This window comes from Callospermophilus lateralis, unplaced genomic scaffold, assembly GCF_048772815.1.
Source record: "Callospermophilus lateralis isolate mCalLat2 unplaced genomic scaffold, mCalLat2.hap1 Scaffold_63, whole genome shotgun sequence".
NCBI lineage: Eukaryota > Metazoa > Chordata > Mammalia > Rodentia > Sciuridae > Callospermophilus > Callospermophilus lateralis.
This window is the reverse complement of record NW_027514713.1, coordinates 18,703,087-18,719,269: the sequence shown is the minus strand read 5'-3', so window position 1 is coordinate 18,719,269 and position 16,183 is coordinate 18,703,087. Positions and strand designations below refer to the sequence as shown.

Below are 16,183 nucleotides of genomic sequence, written 5' to 3'. Positions count from 1 at the left end.
GATGTTAAAATAAACCTTGATGTTTAGTGTAACTCCATCTCTCTCTCTCTCTCTCTCTCTCTCTCTCTCTCTCTCTCTCTTTCTCTCTCTCTTTCTGCAATGAAAAGTCATAAATTGCCACATATAAGAAATAAAATGGATGGATCCTGTGTGGGTGCACAGAAGCCTCAGAGCATCCTGAAGGTTATATGGGGCAGGTGCTGAGTCCATACTGTAACTCAACATGTATAATAGTTAAAAAAAAAAAAAACTTCAGTGGGTCATAAATCAGTATTGGATGGTATATCTGAAAAACAGGTACCCTTAAAAAAGTCAGATGAAGGCAAGTAGGTGCACAATATCCTGGGGAAAGTCATTAGCTGATAGTGTGTGTTTATGTACTTTTATTATTAATTTTGTGTTATAATCTTCTTTTGGACCAGAGTGTTAGTCCAAGAATTCTAAGAAACAATTTTTTCTGACCTGGAAACTGGATCACTTCTTAACCAATAATTCTACCCCTTAGGGTCTCATGGATTTTATGCCATCAGTTTGTTATTCTAGAAGGATCAGGGTTTGATGAATAATTTTTATAGTAGATGCAATGTATGCAAATAGCAAATGACTCTTTTAAGTGTTTCTGTATGACACCTGCCTGTGGTATAAAACTTGTTTGCCAGAGGTGTGCTGATTTTACTTCCATAAGACAGATTCCTTTTTGACATTTAAAATAAGCGTTTGCCTAAAAAATGACAGATTTTGGATCTGTCTCCTTTGCCTGGAGGATCAACTCTAGAATTTGTTGACCAAATGGCCATTTTTCCTATTAAGTATGATAAACATATGTAAAGGGGCCTTATGTTCATTGCTCTACCTGTGAATTTCTGCACTGTCAGATGTCTGTAAATGCTCTTATGTTTGCCCTCTGATTGTATCTATATAAAAACACTATTGCAAAACAAAAACATAACTTGCATTTGTTCATATGTGAATACAAGACCAGTGAAACTCCATATCATTTACAACTAAAAGAATGGGATCATAATTAGAATAAGAAATACTCCATGTATGTATAATTTGTCAAAACACACTCGACTATCACATATATCTAAAAAGAACAAATAAAATCAACCAAAAAAAAGCACACCTGCTTGCACATAAACCAACTGAAAAAAAGAATCTTCTACAAAAATTATTTTCCTCAGATTTCATTTTAAGGAAAAAGAGGAGAAAGGTTATGTGAAAGCTAGAAATTATTATTTTTTTTAAACCCTGAATATATCTTAAGCAAATTCAATGTATATGTTTCACATGTCTTTGCATGTTCCTATCTACACAAAATGTTCTGGAAATGAGATTAAAAAATAAGCACCTTACTTTTAAAATAATAAAGTTTGTGTTCAGGGTCTGGGGAGGAATACAGAAACCACTTCAAGCACTTTCACAGAATGAATTTACTGTACAGAATTTTCATCACTCAGGCAATGGAGTTGCTGAGGCTTTGGGATAAAGGAGTTGCCAATAGCAAGAAACCACCACCCATCAGGAGGCTGGAGGGAAGAGAGATGAGAAAATTGGGGGGCTCAAGAGAAGAATCTTGAATGAAAGGTGGAACCATTCCAAGACTTTACTATGGAAAGAACTAGAATCACAAAGCAGGGTTAGCAATGGCCTTGGGACATGCTGCAGTCTGGCTGCAGCAAAATAACTGGGGAGGGGGAGGGGTGACGAGCAACTTGTGTAGATTGATACAGCAGGAGTGGGAGCCATTTATTGTAGGGCAGGAGGAGTATATATACATTCCACACAGTTTATCTTTATTAACATAAACTAGATACAGCAGTCAACCAATAAGTAATCTCCACACTTAATGGCTCACTGGCGTTACTTCACAAACCACTCCCTCTGGCAAAATGCCAGGCACCATCTTGACTTGTTTATAGACCCTAACATTTCCCCCTTTTGTTTAATTTAAATAACGACAACAGGTGTTTTTACACAAACACCACAAACAATCTGCTACAAGCAGAAGGGGAGGATACAAAATGCCACAATACCAAGCCAATTGATGGCTCCATGCAAGAAGACCTTGGAAAAATTATATCACTAATGACACCGTTAGCAAAGATACCGAGTTACAATTTGTTGTAGATTACATTTTGTTGTCTCAGTCAGGTAAAGCAGTGTCTCAATAGATTAACTCACAGTCCAGGTAAATCACAGTCCAGGTAAGTTCTGCAGGCAGCTAGCTTGATCCGAAGTTTCGTCCGGTTCTCAGCAACACTGGAAATTCTTCCACCCTCGTCCTCACCGGCACTGGGATGAAGGCAGAAACTCCAGCAGTGATGCTAAAGAAAATCTTGCAGCATTCCACTAAGTAAACAACCTTCTGAATAATTTAGTTCATTATCTCAAGGTTTTTTACATTTGAAATAAGCCTTAATAGTGCTCACTACTCATTAGCTTCCAGGTGTGGGAGAACCATTGTAGTTACTGGCCTTGGAAATGATCAAACTTTAGGGACACAGCCATCTTCCACCTACAGCATCCCAGGCAGCCCCAGATGGGCCTGAGGTGAGTCCGGGGAGTGTTCCGGACTCAAACTGCCACTGGGCACAGGGAGCAAGAGCCTGCGAGACTGTGCCTCTGGGTCAGCTTTGGATTTGGGCTCTCGCAGTGTCATCCTGCTCCCCAGGCAGGGGGCGAGGAAGAGCCCACTGCCACTGCTTGGAAAGTCTTTGCTGCGCCATGACTGGCTCGCACAAGTGGCAGCAGCTGATTCACGCACCCTCCTGTAATGAAAAGTATTCAGTAATAGCCTTTTGCTCCAACTTTTTTCCTGATAATTCTTCCTCCTCTGAACTTTCTTTTTCTTTCTGACTAGAGTTCCTGGGCTTCCATCAACACATGCCCTAACTATTCTTGGTTCCACTGGGGTGCCTTCTTCCCTTAGTAATTTACTTCTCACCCCTTTCTTATTTTCATCACAAAGACAACACAATACACTGAGACAAAACAAGACACAAACATACTGTATCAATCTTTTCCATTTTTCTCAAAATGGCCATTTTTTCTCTCACCCTATCTGCCTAGAAACAAGCAGATTTGCTCCCATCCTATCTAGGGACAGGCAGCTTCTTTTTATCACTTACCCCTGAGTGTCCCAGGGCTCCACGGATGGGCCACCATCTGCCACAGTTTCCAACTGCCTTCCATTGACATAACTAGCAGAAAATCAGGATATGCCTGCCCTGGAAAAGCAGCCAGATGGCATCTGGACAGCTAGTAACAGGCACAGTGCATTTGGAAGCCCGAGGCACTTCCTCCAAAGCTGTGCTCTGCCTACCTCACCACAGCTCATGGCTTAGGTCCACCCTAATTCCAAGATGTTAGGGCCCAGACAGAAAGCTGTTATTTATCTTGTTGATTCCAACCTTCCTACCCTAAAAGGCAGAAAATTCTGTTTTCCCAGCATTAGAGACTGATAGGCCTTCTCTGGATACCAGCATTCTATGTCACTCCACCCTGTTCTTAAACTATTAAAAGCAATCCAGCCCTTCCACCAAAAAACTAAGGGAAGGTCAGACATCCTATTAGGGCAGGCTTGAGGCTTTTCAGTTTTTGTCAAACATGTCCATCTCAATCAAAGATCGAGCTAAAGAACCAAAATATCTGTTTTGACAGAGTGTATGGGGGTGGGGCTGGGGGGCAGAGTTAAACACAAAGCAATATTATTGAGATGTAAACAAACTCTGATGATTATAAAATGTTCCACTTGTATCTAGTGTTTAATGAGAACTAGTCCCTAGAGCTTCCATGCCTCCTGGAGACTAGGTGTCCACAGGGCCTCTGCATAGAGGAAGGTCATCCCTCGTAACTTAGAGCCTTTACTTAAGAGCAGGTGAATATATGTGAAACCAAGTCACCATTAAAAAAAATACAGTTCTACAATTAGTTCAGTTGCTCATGAGTCTTTTTATTGCAGAAGTTTTGTTTGGTATGTTGTTATTTTTGTTGTTGGTTTTTATTATGGTGATGAAAGTCTATAGCTAAACATGCCAGGGACTGGCTGTCAGTTATAAATTTAAATAAAAACAAAATATTTCTATGTTTAAAGGAGAATCTAAAAGATTGCTGATGAGGGTTTTTGCAATAAAATAAAAATATACGATATGCACTTTAAATACAAGAAAGAACATAATGATTCTATTATAGGTGTCATTAACACGAATAGCTAGAATACCCTTAAAATTATGTTTGACAACGTGATGTTTCTACCACTAATGAGGGCTTATGAAAATGGTTTATTTACAGTTGTTGGGTAAAGCCTGTTGGGTTTTTTAGTACTTCACTAACCTCTGATCAATGGGATCAAAATGATTGATGTCCCTATGGAATCAGTGGTGGTTGATTTTCATTATGAGAATAGGCTTTTAAAACGTAAAACAATAAATGTGTGTCTCTAGAAATGTATGCTAGTGGCTTTACAAATATAATAAAATTGTCTGCTTACGGGAATTGCACCTGAATTCATGAACTTCCACAAACAAGAAGATAAAATACAATAAAACAAATATTTCTTAAGTATATTTTTCTCCCTTCTTTTCCACCCTCAAAAATTTATCTAGTTCCTATAAGGAGTAGGTTCCTTGATAATGATAAATTATACACTTGGTTCTTCCTTTAACAAAAAATCTCCTACCTTCTTTCAAGTTAAAACAATACACAAGTAATTGAACTCTTATTTTTTGGTCTCTAAATGTTGATATAAATTTTTTCTTACACCTTCAAGATACAAGGTCATTGCTTGCATTCTGGGCTACACTGGGTCTAACTTCTGCAGGAACCAGTTGTTAATGATTTCATGTACACCTCTGCTATTCACCCTGAAGAGAACCTGCACAATGACTTTCTCTCAAGTCTCAGGAAGCCACTTTTTCTAATTCTCAGTTTTTTCTCAACTATGTTTTAAAAGATGTAAACAATGTCATTAGGTTGCCTACATTGTTCCTAATACCCTAATTTAGAGCTCTCTTTTTATAAAGGTCAAGGTGTTATGGTTTTGACTCACTGTTTTTGCTATAAGTACTCACTTTTATTATTATAGAAGAGGAAAACAACCTACATAATCCATAGATGAATAAGGGTGATCCTAATCTAGTAAACCTTTATGGACACTACCATTTGAATTCCATATTAATTTTAAATGTCCAGAGATCCAACATGGCGGCGGGCGCGGAGAGATCAAGTCTCTGACCTCTGCAGCTGCGCGGGCATAGGGAGTCGTAAACTGTCTAAATGATGTTTGCTCAGGATCACTAGGCAATGCTGAGCTGACATGGATCTGGGGTGAACAGTCTGGGCCTCTCAGAACACACACCAAGCCCGGATCTGCTGCATTCAAGTTCCGGTTCGCCTGCTTCCCGTGACTCAGCACCAATGATCCCGCTGAAATGACTGATCGGCCCCTCTGAACTTACAGAGGTAGAAGCCAACCCAGCCTTCATAGGCTGTGGCCACAGGATTGAAATGGGGCTTGGGAGAGACAGTCAGGACCCACCCGTTGCATTGGTCACCCGGCAAAGGTCACCATTTGCATGGGATACCACCATGGCAGAGAACTGACGTCACTCGGCTGAGGAGATAACTTCATTGGGAACAGTGGCGACAGGTGTGTAATCCCCTAGCCATCACTCTCCACACAGAGGGGGAACCTTAAGGGCCCTTCGCAGCTCTCCCGTGAGTGCAATAGCCAGACCCAGGGAATCAGGATTGGCATGGAAAAAAATAAAAATAATGATGGGAAACACATCAATGTTTGTCAGGGTAGGCAGGGTATGACTTTAAAAGAATACTATGAGAGTTTTGCAGGAGTGAAGACACTCTTCTTAATTCCAGTGGTGGTAATAGTTAAATAAATATAAATGTAGCAAAATTTGTAAAATTGAACATACCTTCCAAAAAGTCAGTTTTACTATAGGAGAATTTTTAAATTTAAAAAAGGAAAAATGTGAACTAAGGTACAGTTGTATATAGCTAGGTATCACTGGGTAAGGCTATATTAAAAATCTACCTGATAATTTATGAGAGTGACCCTCTAAATCAGTTTGGTTTTCTAAGTTTTTTTTTTTAAGATATTGATGAGCATTTATTTATATGTGGTGCTGAGGATTGAACCCAGTGCCTTACATGCTAGGCAAGTGCTCTACCACTGAGCCACAACCTCAGCTTCCTAAATCAGTTTTATTGATATATATTACATAATGGCAAAATTAATCCTTTTTGACCACAATTCTATGAAAGGACTGTGAAAAGAATTTCCATCATCTCATAATCTTCCTTCAAGTTAATCACATAGTCAACTGTTAGTCCTGGCAACCAGTGATCAAATTTCAGTTAATATAGTTTTTGCCTTTTTCTAAAATGTCATTACTTAGGTAGCTTTTTGAGTCTGGCTTTTTTTTTTTTAATATTTCTTTTTTAGGTGTAGATGAACACAATACAATGCCTTTTATTTTTATGTGGTGCTGAGGATCAAAACTGGGTCCCGCCCAATAAAGTCACAACATTCACATACATGTTGTATGGACATACTTTGTGATGCTGGGGATCCAATTCAGGGCCTCATGCGTGCTTGACAACTGCTCCAACATGCAGCTACTACCCCAGCCCAAGTGCATAGTTTTTTTTTGTGTGTTTTTTTAAATTTTTATTGTTGATTGTTCAAAACATTACATAGTTCTTGATATATTATATTTCACACTTTGATTCAAGTGGGATATGAACTCCCATTTTTACCCCGTATACAGATTGCAGAATCACATCAGTTACACATCTATTGAATTACATATTGCCATACTAGTGTCTGTTGTATTCTGCTGCCTTTCCTATATGCATAGTGCTTTAATTTTTTCTTAAATGTGATGGGTTGTTTGTAAAAATGGTCACAAGGAATCTTACCATTCCTCTACATTAAACCAGTGATCCACAAACAGGAAGTTACAGAAAAAGCAGTGGGTTTTTTGTTTTGTTTTGTTTTTACTTTGAGTTCTGAGAGGTCCAACCAAGGAACCACTGGTTTTGGTGATGGCCTTGCCATCCTAGTGTAGAGGTGGTACAGGGTATCACATGGTTGGGGGATGCACACAGGTATGTGTTCTGGTCTCTTCCAACCCCTCTGTGTTATGTGCTGTTGAAGATCCAGCAAAGGCCCCACACAGGCTAGGCAAGCCCTCTGCCATTGAACTATGGCCCAGCCTTCCCTCTTCCTACAATACCACCAGTATTTAATTTGGATTTTTTAAATTTTTTATTTGTTCTTTTTAGTTACACATGACAATATAATATTTTGACATATATACATGGAGTAGAACTTCCCATTCTTGTGGTTGTACATGATGTGAAGTTACACTAGTTGTGTATTCATATATGAATATAGGAAAGTTATGTCTGATTATTCTACTGTCTTTCCTTTTCCTATCCTTCCTCCCTTCCCTGCATTCCCCCTTTGTCTAATCCAGTGAACTTCTATTCTTCCCTCTCCCCACCCCCCCACCCCCTTATTGTGTGTTATCACAATATCAGAGAGAACATTTGGCCTTTGGTTTCTTGGATTGGCTTATTTCACAGAGCATGATATTCTCCAGTTCCATCCATTTATTGGCAAATGCCATAATTTCATCATATATATATATATATATATATATATATATATATATATATATATATATTAGTTGTTGATAGAAATTTTTTTAAATTTATTTATACATGCTGCTGAAATTCGAACCCAGTGCCTCATACATACTAGGCAAGTGCGCTACCACTGAGCCTCAGCCGAGCCTCATTTCTTTTTAATAGCTTGGTAATATAACATTGTGAGACTTTATTCTAATTACTTCCCCTAAACACCATAATTGCCCAAGCTGGCTACCAAGTTAGAATCCTCTTGCCTAAGCCTCCCAAGTTATAGATTAAAGGTGAGTGCCACTAAACTCAGCTGTTTCCATTTCACCCTCTTTTTTTGGGGGGCGGGGGAATACCGGGGATTGAACTCAGGGACACTCAACCACCAAACCACATCCCTAGCCTATTATGTATTTTATTTTGAGACAGGGCCTCACTGAGTTAAGAGTAGTTGCTTAGCACCTCACTTTTGCTAAGGCTGGCTTTGAACTTGAGATCTTCAGGATCAGCCTCCTGAGCTGCTGGGATTAAAGGCGTGAGCCAGTGTGCCAGGCCATTTCACTCTCTTAATTCCTCACAATGGGTATTAAACTAAAACATGAGTTTTATTTTGATTTGGGGTACTGGGGATTGACCCCACAGGTGCTTTACCACTGAGCTACATCCCCAGTCCTTTTTGAGACAGGATCTTGCTAATTGCTTAGGGCCTTGCTAATTTGTTGAGGCTGGCCTTGAAGATGTGATCCTCCTGCCTCAGGCTCCCTGGTCACTGGGATTATAGGTGTGCACCACTGCACTCAGTCTTACTGTTTTGCCCAGCCTGATCTCATATTCCTGGGCTCAAATTGGTCCTCCTACTTCAGCCTCCTGAGTAACTAAAACTATAATCATAGACTTTTGTACTTGGCTTACATTTTATTTATTTGTAGTACTAGGGATGGAACTCAGCAGTGCTTTACCACTGAGCTATATCCTCCAGTACTTTAATTTTTTTTTCTTTCTTTTTCTTTTTCTTTTCTTTTCTTTTTTTTTTTTTTTTTTTTTTTGAGCTGGTCTTGCTAAATTGCAGAGACTGGCCTTGAACTTGTTATCCCCTTGTCTTTGCCTCTGGAGTTGCTGGGATTACAGGCATGGACAACCTTGCCTGGCTTATGTACAGTTTTAGAAATACATGGGAATACACATACATAAGCCAAAAGTTAAAACGGAATACAATTTACACAAATGAGTTTTGAAACATTCACACAAAAACCTACACACAAATATTTTTAGAAACCTTACTCATAACTGCCAAAACTTGCAAGCAACCAAGATGTCCTTCAACAGGTGAATGCATAAACAAACTGGTACATCCATATAATGAAATATTTAGTGATTTAAAAAAGTGAGCTATCAAGTCATATTCTGAGGAACCTTAGATACATATTGCTGAGGGAAAGAAACCAAACTGAGAAAGATCCATATTTTATGAGTCAAAATATATGACATCCAGGCGGGGATGTAGCTCAGTGGTATAGTGCTTGCCTAGCATGTGCAAAGCCCTGAGTTAATCCCCAGTACCACAACAAGAATCATCATCATCATCATAATAAAAATAAAAATTTAGAACTAATTCTATGAGATCGTAAAAAAAACAAGTGAAACTAGGATGATAAGAACAGTAGTTGCTGGAGATTGGGGATAAGGGATAGAAATGAACAGCAGGGATAAATATTTAGTGATAAACAGTGGGTAAATTATATTGTATGATACCATAATGGTAGATGTATGTCATAGATTTGTCAAAAAACATAGACTATACATAACAAATAGCTCTGATGTCAAGTATAGACTTTAGTAATAAGTCAGTATTTGCTCATCAATTAAAATAAAGATGCCACACTGAGATACTAATTATAGAGAAAATGGGGAATTGTGAAAAGTATATAAGAACTCTGTACCTCCTACTGAATTTTTCTGTAAATCTAAAACCACTCAGAAATTAATGTCTCGCTGGACATGGTGGCAGATGCCTTTTTTCCCAGTGGCTTGGGAGGCTGAGGCAGGGGGATCTCAAAGCCAGCCTCAGTAATTTAGTGAGGCCCTAAGCAACTTAGACCCCATCCCAAAATAAAAAAAAGGGGGGTGGGGTTTGTGGCTCAGTGGTTAAGCACCCCTGGGTTCAATCCCTGGTTCAGATAATTTTTTAAAGTCTATTGGGTTAGGGATATAGCTCAGTGGCAGAGCTCATGCTTGGTATGCATAAGACCCTGGGTTTGAGGGCCCCCCCCAGACACACATACAATCAGAGTCTATGTCTAATCCCCTCCCCAAAAGTGGCTGGAAGTGTCCTTAATTCTCTTCCAGAATTGAGACCTGTACCCTGGAGTTACAGATGGGGAAAGCAAGTCCAGAGAGGCTAAGATTTATCCAAGGTCCCCAGCAGACTTAGTAATGGCTCAGGACTAGAGACCGTGATTCCTGCAGTGCTGCTTTGTATCCAACACCAGGCAGGAAAAGCACAGAGAAATTAGTGTTTGATGACTTTGAAAATGAGAATAGTCTGAGATAAAGAAGAGCCTGGAGGGAGATGGACCCAGCTTTTTCCACTGGAAATCTGAAGAACTTCAACCGTCAAACATGGCTGGGGTGGGGGGCAGGTGAGCAGATGCATTGCGAAGGTAGTGAGGGGATGGCTCTCTCACCTTGCCAGAAAAAGATTGTAAATTTTAAAAAATCTGTTTCTACTTAATATTATGTTCTCATGACTCTCAAGCATCCCTTTGAAAGGGATTCTGTATACAGTGTATATTTGGAATTTTATTACCGTTTATATTATAGATATAGTTGTTAATTTTTTGAAAATTTTTATTTGTTCTAATTAGTTATACAGGACAGTGGAATACATTTATGCTCTTTGGCATACTTTACATAAGTGGAGAAATTAATTTTAAACTACAAAAAAATCAAAATCTATTAGTTTAAAAAATATATATATGGAGGTGGGATTGTAGCTCAGCCATAGAGCATGCGCCTAGCAATGTGCTGTGTTTGATTCCCAAAACCAGAAAACAATAAAGCAAAAAACCACCTGTAATCCCAGCTACTCTTAAGGCTGAGGCAGGAAGATCATTTGAGCCCGGCAGTTAAGGCAAACCTGGACAACATGATGTGATCTCAATCAATCAATGAATAAATTCAAAATGAAAATAATTTTTTGCAGCTCAATTGGAAATGGCATAGGATTGAAGTTTTGCTTCGGGGGCCAGATGGACTTGTATTAAAAATCTGACTTGGCTGCCTACTGGTTCATTTTTGTGATAATCGGTATGTAACAATGATGGCAAATGCTGTGATCCCGACTACAGGCAAAGCACCTAAGTAAATCATCCACAAAGCTTTTTATTTTCATTTTGAGACAGGGTCTCACTAAGTTGTTGAAGGCTTGGCTAAGTTGCTGAGACTGGCCTTGAACTTGAGATCCTACTACCTCAGTCTCCTCAGTCCTCAGAAGTGTGCCACTATGCCAGGCTCTGCGATAATTTTTAAAGAACTTTTATTGTGTGGGACATGGTGGTACACACCACCATCGCAGTGGCTGGGAAGGCAGAGGCAGGAGGATCACAAGTTGAAAGCCAGCCTCTGGGGAGGTGGCTTAGTGATTAAGTGCCCCTGGGTTGAGTCCCCAGTACCAAAAAGAAAATAATTTTTATTGAGGCAATATACGGAATATATAAAATTTACCATTTCATATGGTGTAGTTGGGTGGTATTAAGTATATGCAGATTGGGCTGGGGATGTGGCTCAAGCAGTAGCGCGGTCGCCTGGCATGCGTGCGGCCCCAGTTCGATCCTCAGCACCACATACAAACAAACATGTTGTGTCCACTGAAAAACTAAAAATACATATTAAAAATTCTCTCTCTGTGTCTCTCTCTCACTCTCTCTTTAAAAAAAAAAAAGTATATGCAGATTCCTGCATAACCATCACCAGCATCTCTGAACATCCCCCCCACCCACCCCCAGTATTGGGGATTGAACCCAGGACCTCACACATACTAGGAGAGCACTCTGCTATTGAGCTGCACCCCCAGCTTCATCTCTAGAACTTTTTCATCATCCCAAACTGAAATGCCCCCCATTAAAAATTAAGTCCCCAAGCCAGACATGTTGGCGCTCACCTGTAATCCCAGTGGCTTGGGAGGCTGAAGCAGGAGGATCTAGGGTTCAGAGCCAACCTCAGCAACTTAGTGAGGCATTTAGCAATTCAGTGAGACCCTGTCTCCAAATAAAATACAAAACAGGGCTGAGGATGTGGCTCAGTGATTGAGCATCCCTGGGTTCAATCCTCGGTACAAAAAAAAAAAAAATTAAGTCCCTATTCCCTTCAACCCCACCCCAGTCCCCAGTTATCACTATTCTATTTAAAAAACAAATTATATGTTGATGGAGCTTTATTTTATTTACTTATTTATATGCAGTGCTGAGAATTGAACCCAGTGCCTCACACATGCTAGGCAGGTGCTCTCCCACTGAGCCCTAGACCCAGCCCCCCTATTCTACTTTCCATATCTCTTTTTTTATTTTTTGGTACAGGGGATTGAACTCAGGGGCACTTAGCCACTGAGCCATATCCCCAGCCGCCCTGACCTTTTTTAAATTTCATTTAGAAACAGGGTTTCACTGAGTTGCTTAGGGTCTCACTAAGTTGCTGAGGCTGGCTTTGAACCTGTGAACCCCCTGCCTCAGTCTCTGGGCTTACAAGAGTACGCTGATCTACCCAGCCCATAAGGAGACTCATCTATGAGGAAACTAAAACCTGAAGGATGAGTAGGAGCTGGCCAAACCTAACAGGTAGGGAAAGGCCTTCCAGGCAAGGAGAACAGCAAGTTCCAAAGTCTAGGGAAAAGAAAAATCATACAATCATTTAACAAAAAAATGGACAAGGCCAAGGTGATTGTCTGAGATCAAGAAGGGCACTGGCCTGAGATGAGACAAAGAGGCAGGTGACAAGCAGGGAGCAGAGGATGCCTGAAGTGCACCCAAAAGGTGGAAGAACATGATGGCTTAACATTTGAACTTCTCTAGCAAGGCATCTTCAAATTTATTTAGTGCTAAAAGCCTTTACTAAGCTGCTGCTTTATTCTAAGCACCATGCCAAGCATTCGGAACTAAAGGATTAAACCACAGAAATCTCAGTGGCTGACAATATTAAACATGAATTGCACCTTTCCTGGGTCTGTGGTTGACTGGTGTGTCCCTGCTCCCAAGCTTCGACGTTAGGGCTTGGCTCGAGGCCCAGTAGTCATGTAACAAAACACATGCATGTATAATCTTTTTTTTTTTTTAATGGGGGGACTAAACTCAGTGGCACTTGACCACTGAGCTACATCCCCAGTCCTATTTTGGATTTTATTTAGAGACAGGGTCTCACTGAGTTGTTTAGTGCCTTGCCATTGCTGATGGCTGGCTTTGAACTCACAATCCTCCTGCCTCAGCTTCCCGAGTCACTGGGATTACAGCCAGGAGCTGTATAATCTTAATAAGGGAGAAAATGAAGAGTGGAGAATTAGTATTTCCAGTTGCCACAGAGCTACAAACAAAGCTCAGGAAAGGGAATGGTTCAATGCAGTTTGTGGGCAGCAGGTACTTTGGTATATTAGGTGGAGGAGGGAGAGGACTGTCTGAGAAGTGACACACTATGCATGATGGTTTCCAGCTCATGTTTATGTTTCATAACTGTGATCCCAGTGACTCAGGCAGCTGAGGTAGGAGGATCACAAGTTCGAGGCCAGCCTCAGCAACTTAGTGAGAACCTGTCTCAAAAATAATAATAATAATAATTTTTAAAAAGGGCTGTGGTTAGTCTGGGGTTGTGGCTCAGTGGTAGATCGCTTGCCTAGCATGTGCAAGACCCTGGGTTCAATCCTCAGCACCACCTAAAAATAAATAAATAGAATAAAGTTAAAAAAATAAAATAAATTAAATTAAAAAGGGGGGCTGTGGTAGAATGTGGGTCAGTGGTAAAATGCCTCTGGGTTCAATCCTCAGAACTCCACTCCCCCTAAAATCACTCTATATGAAGTCTGGAATAGAGAAAACACTGGGAAAAATGAAAAAGTGCTGGTAATATAGACAGATCCTGAAATCTGATTGACATTGATTTTTATTTTATTTTGAAAAAGTTTTTTTTTCTTTTTTTGTGGTGCTGGAGATTAAACCTAGAACCAAGGGCTTCACTCCTGAGCCATACCCCAAGCCATTATTTTTATTAATTAGAACCTTAAACGAATTTTTATAAAAAACGTATGTAAAAATAAGTTCCAGGACAGTGTGAGACAAAAAAAATTCCAAAATTTGTGAAGAAAAAGAATTTAAATAGCTGGGAGGGGGGCTGGGGATGTGGCTCAAGTGGTAGCGCGCTCACCTGCCATGTGTGCGGCCTGGGTTCGATTCTCAGCACCATGTACAAACAAAGATGTTGTGTCTGCCAATAACTAAAAAATAAAATATTAAAATTATCTCTCTTTCTCTCTCTCTCTCTCTCTCTCTCTCTCTCCTCTCTCACTCTCTCTTTAAAAAAAAAAGCTGGGAGGGGTGGTGCATACCTATAATCCCAACAACTCAGGAAGTTGAAACAGGAGGATCACAAATTTAAGGCCAGTCTCAGCAATTTAGCAAGGCCCTAAGCAACTTTGCAATCTCACAATAAAAATTTAAAAAGTCTAAGGATGTAGCTCAGTGGTAAAGTACCCCTGGGTTCCATCCCTACTACCACGCACACAAATCATACGTTAGGTTGAAAAAAATTCACGTTGGGTTGGGGTGTAGCTCAATGGTACAGCACTTGCCTAGCATGCTTGAGGCCCTGGGTTCCATACCCACTGTTGAAAAAAAAAAATTCATGCACTGATGTCCTAACCCCTAGATACCTTAGACTATAACCCTGTTTGGAAATAGGGTCTTTACATAGAACATCAAATTAAAATGAGGTCATTAGGGTGAGCCTTGAACCAACAGACTGATGTCCTTATAAGAAGAAATTTGTAAGAGAACATAATCTTGTAAAACAAAGTCTGGACAGACAGAGGGGAAACAGTACTGTCTACAAGCCAAGAAGAGAGGTCTGGAATGAACCCTACCTTCACAGCCCTCAGAAGGAACCAACCCTGCTTGGTTTTAAAGGTAGGTACTCTCATCCCTTTAATTTCTTTCTTTCCAGTTTGTGGTACTGGGGATTAAACCCAGGGCCTTTCAAACACTAGGCAAGTCTACTGAGCTACATCCCCAGCTGTCATCCATTTAAAGATGTGAATCTAGGGCACAGACAGGTGATAAAACTTGTTCATCATCGGAACATGCGAAGGAGTTGGGACCAAACCCAGGCGGTTAATGATCCAAATACCACATACATTTAGTGAATGTTAACCTGTCAATTATCAGCTTTAACCACAGCATCCCACTGATCCAACTAGGTCCCCTTAGAGAACTTGACCTCAGGCTCAGGCCGTGGCTCAGTTGGAGAGTGCTTGCCCAGCATTAGCAAGGCCCTGGTTCCATCCCTAGCATAGAGAGAGAGAGAGAGAGAGAGAGAGAGAGAGAGAGAGAGAGAGAGAGAGATATGCAGGTTGGACTCCCATACAAAGAAGGCACTCAGTGAATACCAAATCAGTGGGATTAGTTTTGCCCACTTTTCCTTTGTAGAATGACCTTTATTTTTCTTTTCTTTTTAAATTTTCTGGTGCTGGGGATTGATCCCAAGGTCTTGTGCATGCTGGGCCAGGCCCCTACCATCGCGTTACACCCCCAACTCGGTCCTTTCCTTAACCTGTTTTTGTAGCAGGGAATGTTTGCAATATTCCAAACCAGAACTGGAATTTCTGGCGCAGCAGTGCCTTCTATGTCCACAAGAGGGAGCCGGAGGACGCAGCTCCTCTCAGATCTCCCCGGGGCTGATTTCTGGAGCGGAGAAGGCTGCAGTTGCTGCGGCTTCCTCCTTGGGCTTTTTCCCATCAATGTGGAGCACTGTTCCTTAGTTTTGGCAATTCAGCGGAGCTCCAAGGAGGATTTCTTCTTCCTCGTTTTCGAATAGCTCTTTCATCTGATTTTCTTTCCCTGCACCCTCATAGACCCACCCAAGAGCCAAAAGAGTCTCCCTTGACATGAGACCCTGGGGAGCCTACAGAACTGCTCAGAAAGAAGATTCGGAGTAGGTGTGTGCATTTCCTCCTTGAGCTGGTGATTAAGGGATGGGAACAATCTCCCCCGCAGGTTCTGTCAACTGTGTGTGTGTGTGTGTGTGTGTGTGTGTGTTCACCAGATGTTCATTTGTGGTTTATTTCCTTGGTGTTTTTCAAAGGCCTTAAAGATGAACACGGCTGCTTCATCTAAAACCATCCTTCAGTTTCTATTAAGGTTTATCGAGGGCCACTTATCTCCTTGCCACACGCACATATTTGTGGGTCCAGTAAAGGATTACACACTCATTTTAAGACAGTCAGCTGGTACAGCAAATCAACAGAAGGGAAAAAGATATCACAAAA

The 16,183-nt window shown here is 40.7% G+C and overlaps 1 pseudogene; it reads right to left on the bottom strand.

The window, feature by feature from the left end:
- The window catches only part of LOC143389639 (tRNA (adenine(58)-N(1))-methyltransferase, mitochondrial-like), a 30,238-nt pseudogene extending 14,585 nt beyond the window's left edge, over positions 1-15,653 (bottom strand).
- Between the last annotated feature and the right edge of the window lie 530 nt (positions 15,654-16,183).